General features: G+C 54.3%; 1 protein-coding gene across 1 annotated transcript in view; it reads right to left on the bottom strand.

Annotated features, from left to right (window-relative positions):
• LIMD1 (LIM domains containing 1) overlaps positions 1-6,956 on the bottom strand; it is a 61,471-nt gene that overhangs the window by 31,800 nt on the left and 22,715 nt on the right.

A 6,956-nucleotide genomic window follows, 5' to 3' on the forward strand; every position in this document is an offset into this window, starting at 1 on the left:
GGGACCCCAGGCCCCCATGCACCAGCCGTGCGACCACTCTGGGACTCCACTTCCTCTTGGGTAAATGGGCGTGGAGGTGAGGCAAATGAGGGGGCTGTGAGAAGACACAGCAAAATTCCCTGAACACTGATTCATATCACCACTCGCGTCAGAGGCGTACAAGTGCCGATGGAGACCGGGATGCAAAAGAAATTGTCGGTGAGGAAACACAGGAGAGAGTGGAAGTGAGGAGGGGAGGGAAGGGAAAGGAGAAGGACGATGAAAGGGCCTGTATTAGGGTTCTCCAGAGGAACAGAACTAAGTGTGTGTGTGTGTGTGTGTGTGTGTGTGTGTGTGTGTGTGTGAATAGATTTATTATAAAAGCAATTGGCTCACACAATTACAGAGGCTGACAGGTCCCAAGGTCTGCAGTCGGCAAGTAGGAGGCCCATAAGAGCCGAGGCATGGGTCTAGTATGAAGGCAGGAAAAAACTGATGTCCCAGCTTCAGTTTCCTCATTCGTGGGAGGGTCAGCCACGGTGTGGTATTCTGGCCTTTGGACGATAGGGTAAGGACCACCGTTTTGGAAGAGCAATCTGCTTTACTCGGTCTACCAACTGTCAATCTCATCTAGAAACACCTTCACAGACAGACACGCCTAGAATAATGTTTGCTCCAGCACGTGGGCTCCGCATGGCACATCAAGCTGACACATGAAATTAACCACCATAGGGGCCAGACTTGGGACAGAAACTAAAGATTCTAGAGGCAGGATTTAAGAGAGAAGAGGTGCTCTTGGCAAAACGAGAGAGCCAGGGACACCCAAGTGGTGTCTATGATACCCGAGTAAAGTTCAGACCTCCTCCCTAACCCCAGGATTCTGGCTCTGAGATGAGGCACCCAGAACAACATCTTCATGCCAATTAGGGTGTAGTGCCCCCTGGCATGTGGCACACTCTCCATTCTCCTCTGAGGGTTGGGGTGGCAGGTGACCCATTGGGTACGGCCAGGTCTCAGCCTTGGTCTGGGATTACTGCAGGAAAGGAAAGCAGGTTCCCACCCAAAACCACCCGTGTGCTTGGAATGCAGGTGTGGCAATTCATGACGTAGGCCACACTGGAGTTACCTGCACACCACAGGTCAGCAACGCCGACTCCATTAATGTCACCGGCACGAAGCATCTGATGTTCTTCTATGTCAGGGACTGCGCGGCCTCCGGTTGCATCAACAAAGTCTGACCTAAGACACCAAGCCTGGCCCCAATTCCAGGGACCCAGCGGGCCTGGGTTTGCTAGGATGGACACGAGCCTCTGACCGCACGCCAAGTGAAAGTGCCCCCTCCGCTCTCTTCCGACCCGCACAGCCCTCGGGCCAGTTGTCTATTTCGGTCGTTTCCTGGTTTCTCCCTCGCCCACTGATTTCCTTTGGGATCTGCCCACTCTTCCTTTCTCACATTCTTGGTCTTCAGCTTCCTCCTTAGACCCAGCGGACTCCCGCGGCTGGTGCAGAAATACTGACTAGGATGAGAAATACTGGGATGACTCAACGGCTCCGAAATTCAGGGGTCAAAGGCCTTAAGAAGGAAGAGAACCTCTGATCAAAGCCCTGGATCCATTTCTCTGCTCCGGGTGCAGCCTGCTATCGCTTCCTGTCCCCCCTCCTCCAGGTCCCAGGCACAACCTGCACTCACAACCCGAGAGCAGCCGAACACTCGACCCTGTGGTCCCCCAGCCCCAAGGCAGCGGCTGGATCGGAGACGTCGTGGCAAGACCCCATGCCCAGGGCTGGCCCCCGTCTCCAGCACACATTCTCTCGAAGCAAAGGGAACATTACAGTGGCTGACAGCAAGGCCTGGGGCCCACACAGACCTGGGCATGAGTGCCGGCCGCCGTACTTAACCGCCACGTAGCCAACCACAAGCAAACTGAACGCTCCAAGCCACTGCCTGCTCGTCTGCAAAATGGGGGTGATGACAGTACTGAACGCACTGGATTGTTGGGGAGCTACTGTGGGTGGAGGACTCGGTGAGGGTCAGGCTGACCATGAGCCAGAAAGCTCACCTACAAACTACATCAGGCCCTCGGATAATGTCGTTTTATTGTGACCCCGAAGAGGTGCCTTAGGAACGTAACTCTTGTTTATATCAATTAGCTTAAGATGACACCGACTTAGACCTCATTTTGCTTAAAGTCGCAATGACACTGAGTGAGGCCTGATTGTAGTTATAAGCACTGTGCTGACTGTTCCCAGGAGGCAGGCCTGCTGCGGCCTGAGGGTGACTTCCCTGATTCAGGCTTCACCGTTTTAGACTGTGAGCATTTTCAGTCAACAATAAAGTCAACAGGATTTCAGGGGTGGTGTTTAGACTTAGGAAGCAGCTGACCAGAGCCCCCTGGACTGTACAGCTTACTGGGCACCGCGCCACCGGCCACTGGCTGGGTCACCAGAACCTCTGCTCCACACCCGGGCCTATGTCTCGTTGTTTTATTGACCTGAAGGAAGAAAATGGCACTTTTTCAGGGTTCCACTGCCTCGGACAGCCTTTCCCGGACTGGGTCTCAATGTGTGAGATTTCACTGTAAAATCCATGCATGGTCCTTACAGGTATGGATGTTTGGGTTTTGGAAGGTGGGATGGGCAATGGTTTTTATTCTTAATTTTTTTTCCCCCCAAGGTGTGGCTGGCAGGTCTCAGTGCACCCCACCCCGGGATGTGAGCCTGGGTCCCAGCAGTGAGAGCCACCAGTTCTGGCCTGGACTCGCACATCCCAGCACTGTCCCGCGTGGACCCCGCCCAGCCCTCGGTGGCCTTCCTCTGAGGCCAGGTCGGCACGGGGCACAATTCCTGTCGGCATAATCCTCACCCCCAGGACCCGGGCGCCCCCTGTTCTGTGAGCCCCGGGGAGGTAAGCACACAGGATCCCTCATCTAGTCCATCACTTGCCAACTCAGGCCACGGACACCAAGAGCAGCCTGAGCCCCAGCATGGACCCAGCAGGGAACGCGCTCAGTTAGTCTTTACAAAGTGAACAAAATCTCACTAGCTGGACTCAGAGCCCTGCCTCCTTCGTCCCCTAGTCTGTTCTGCAAGGATCCAGTGAGAGCTCCACTTGACCTCAGCACACTGTTCTTCCTTCTCACTCCACCCCGGGCCACCGATGGGCGCCAGCGTCCCCTCAGACGGGCCACTTGACATACGGTGTCCAGACACAGGGTTTGTGGCCGCCAGCCAGGGCCATGCCTGCCCTCTGCACGGACCCTCCCTTCCGCTCCACAGTGTGCCAGCTGGGGACACGGCCACCTGGGTGGGCAGGGCCTGCGGGGGGAGAAGGGAAACCCAGGGCACACGTCTCCATGGCAACCAAACACACTGGCTGCTGGCGGAGCAAGGCAAGAAAGAAGAGGACTTAAAGAAACTACAGAGACGCCCACACATTGCACTTCTGGGAACGAATACCAAGGAAACGCTTCAGCAAGGGAAGAAAGGGCGCAGGCACCACGGCAGTCGGGGGCTGTGGGTGACGACCCACAGGCCGGAAGGGAGCTCCATGCCACAACACCGGGGAACAACTCCCGGTTACTAGGTAACGGTGACAATGCTTACTATGAAGACTGCGGAGACGTGGAGGAACGTACGACAAACCAAAAAGGATATGACGCTTTAGATGCTATGATTACAATTCTAAACATTTTAGAGACTTGTGGGCAAATTTGTACACATTTAGACAAAGCCTAAGAGGGGAAAATATACAACTGCAAGCCCCGTTTCAGTAACATCACAGGTTTCAGCTTCTAAAATGTTCTCTGCAGCTGCTGTGCTGTTGTCACAATCAAAAGTGAGCTTAACATTGTTGCTGCTTGTGAGCGGTCGGGAGCCAGGGCGCCCTAAGGAACCCGCACCCTCCACGGAGGAAAAGGCCCAGAGGAGACACCCGGGCATCTCCCAGCTCCCCTGGGCCCGTCACTGAGACGAGACAGCTCTCATCTCTGATGAGGGCGGGGCTGCACCTGGGACTGGCTGCTCAGCGTCCCGCAACCGCCTGGCCATGTGTGTCCTTTTCGGTGTGTGGGACGAGGAGCAGGCAGCTGGCACGTCTGGTCTGGACCTAAGAGCGGCTCACTGGATCTCCGCCAGTCAGGTCAGTGGGGCCTCGGCCTTTCCTGGAAGCATGTGTGAGCGGACAAGACCCAGCATTTTGTTAGTAAATTATCAGTACGATCCAGGAAGCGAGTGTGCGTGCGTGCGTGCGTGTGTACCTACAGAAACACGCCTCTATGGTGTTTTAGGCTAGATTGTTTTCATAAGTGAAACGGGAAACAGGAAAACACATGCACCCCAACAGGAAAAACCCGGATGTGCAGGGCTGAGCTGGATTTGGGAGCCTGGATTCTGGGCCGGCTCCACGCTAGGTCTCCAATCTTGAGCGACTTTCTCCCTATCTCTGGGCCCCCATTTCCTCTTCCCCGACGAGGAGGGGTGGACCCCGGCTGTACCGTCCCCTCAACGCTGAGGTTCGCAGACACACCTGAGGCCCCCGGGAGCCAGGCCACAGGGCGCCCGGGCCTCCTGCTGCTGCAGCAGCTCCAGGGCAGCGGTAAGTCACCAAACAAAGGCAATTCCTTCGGGCGGCTGAGAGAGGCTGCTCAGGCACAGGCCTGGGTCTCCCGGCTCCCTCCGCGTGGAGAGGCGGCTGTGTGTTCACACGCCCCAGGAGTGTGAGCAGGCCCCGTGCAAACGGGAATGGGGGACACCCTCTTTCTGACGGAGTCCCGTCCCCGTGCCTTCGGCAGCTCCGCTCTGGGGCCTGGACGGCTGGCACGGAGTCACGGAGTGTGTGGTCACGGCATCCATGACAGGACCAACCAGGAAGCCGGGCACATCTCCCTGCTGGGGGAACAGGGAAGGCGCGTGGAAAAGGCAGCCCCTGAGCTGGGTCCTGAAGGCTGGTCAGAATCTGAGTGTCCAGAGCGAGTAGAGAGGGGAGATGCTAGGGAGCGGTGTGTTCAGAGACACGGATGTGGAGAAGAGGAGGGCTGTTTGACTTGCTAAGTTAGTAGGAAGCGGTGACAGAGACCAGACCACAAGGGCCTTGACTGCTGGACCAAGCCAACGCCCACACCCCCCCGCTCTCCTCCTGAAGCCTGTGGGCTTGTCAGAATCTGAAGCGAGAGAAACCCAACCAGTGAGGAGCTGACAGCTAGTCATGCGGCCACAGGAGGAGCCAACTGACTCATTAATATACTCCTCCCCAACAGCTTCTTCTTTTTTTTTTAAATAACTGGAGGTTTGTACCTTTTTAAAAAGTATATTTTATTGATTTTTCACAGAGAGGAAGGGAGAGAGATAGTTAGAAACATCGATGAGAGAGAAACATCGATCAGCTGCCTCCTGCACATCCTCTCCCTTCCTCTCATGTACCTGCAACCCAGGTACATGCCCTTGACCGGAATCGAACCCGGGACCTCCCAGTTCGCAGGCTGACGCTCTAACCACTGAGCCAAACCGGTTTTGGCCAAGCAGCTTTCTTTTATTTATTTATTTTTAATATATTTTTCTTGACTTCTGAGAGGAAGGGAGAGGGAGAGAGCGATAGAAACATCAACGTGAGAGAGAATCATTGATCAGCTGCCTCTTGCATGCCCCTACTGGGGATCGAGCCCGCAAACCAGGCATGTGCCCTTGACAGGAATCGAACCCAGGACTCTTCAGTCTGCAGGTCGATGCTCTGTCCACTGAGCCAAACCAGCTAGGGCTTTCTTTCATTTTTAATCCTCACCTGAGGATATGTTTTTTGTTGATTTGAGAGCAAAAGGAAGGGAGAGAGAAAGAGAGAAACATCGATATCAGACAAACATAAATTGGTTGCCTCTGGTACATGCCCTGACCTGATTGGGGATCAAACCCACAACCTTTTGTTGTTCAGGATGAGGCTCCAACCAACTGAGCCACCTGGCCAGGACTCCCCAGCAACTTTCTTAGTTCAAATGATGATCGCTTGAGAAGGAAAACAGCCTCTACTTAATATTTTCTTTTTCCCTGGAAAATACAGCAAATATTGAGAAATATTTTGGCACAACTCTTGTACAGACGGATAAAACAGAAACGTGTCAATGAGTGAGGGGATCAGTACGATGTTATCCCCGGGAGACTGTGGAGAACCACACGTACGCAGGACACCAGGAACGCCGAAGGGAGCGTGTGGGTCTCTTCCCTTTTGCAGCCACCGCAGAAGCGCCAGCGGTTCAATCCCTTTGTGGTTTCTGACCGGAGCAAGAACCATAAAAGGCACTTCAATGCACCTTCCCACATTCGCAAGAAGACTGTGTGCTCTGCTCTTTCCAAAGAGCTGAGACAGAAGTGCAGTGTTGGATCCGTGCCCATCCGAAAGGATGACGAAGCTCAGGTTGTTCGGGGACATTACAAAGGGCAGCAACTGGGCAAAGTGGCCCAGGTGGACAGGAAGAAATATGTCATCACACTGGACGAGCGCAGTGGGAGAAAGCTAACGGTACAACTGCGCATGTGGGCATTCGCCCCCGCCAGGCGGTGATCACCAGACTAACACTGGACACAGACCGCAAAAAGATCCTTGAATGTAAAGCCAAGTAGGAAAGGAAAACAGAAAATTCAAGGAAGACACAATTGAGAAGATGCAGGAATAAAGTAATATTATATACAACTTTCATTAAAAACTTAAAGAGAAAAAAAAAGAAACGCCGAAATGAACTTGCTAAACAGACGCGAAACCCACAGTGGTTGGCGCCACAGGGCCACGGTCAACCGCCCTCCACCAGACGAGTGCATGTCCCGGCGGGAAACACGGGTGTCGCCAGCAGGACCAAGCAACCTGCAGCGTGTAACCTGGCTCAACGGCAAGGCCAGGCCCCGATAGCCTGGTGACCGACCACAGCATTTCCACTCAGGACACGAGGAGACTTCGGTCCATTTCCAAGCCTTCCACAGTTTTGCCTACAAAG

The sequence above is a fragment of the Myotis davidii genome, unplaced genomic scaffold (assembly GCF_000327345.1).
Source record: "Myotis davidii unplaced genomic scaffold, ASM32734v1 scaffold395, whole genome shotgun sequence".
In the NCBI taxonomy this organism is placed as follows: domain Eukaryota; kingdom Metazoa; phylum Chordata; class Mammalia; order Chiroptera; family Vespertilionidae; genus Myotis; species Myotis davidii.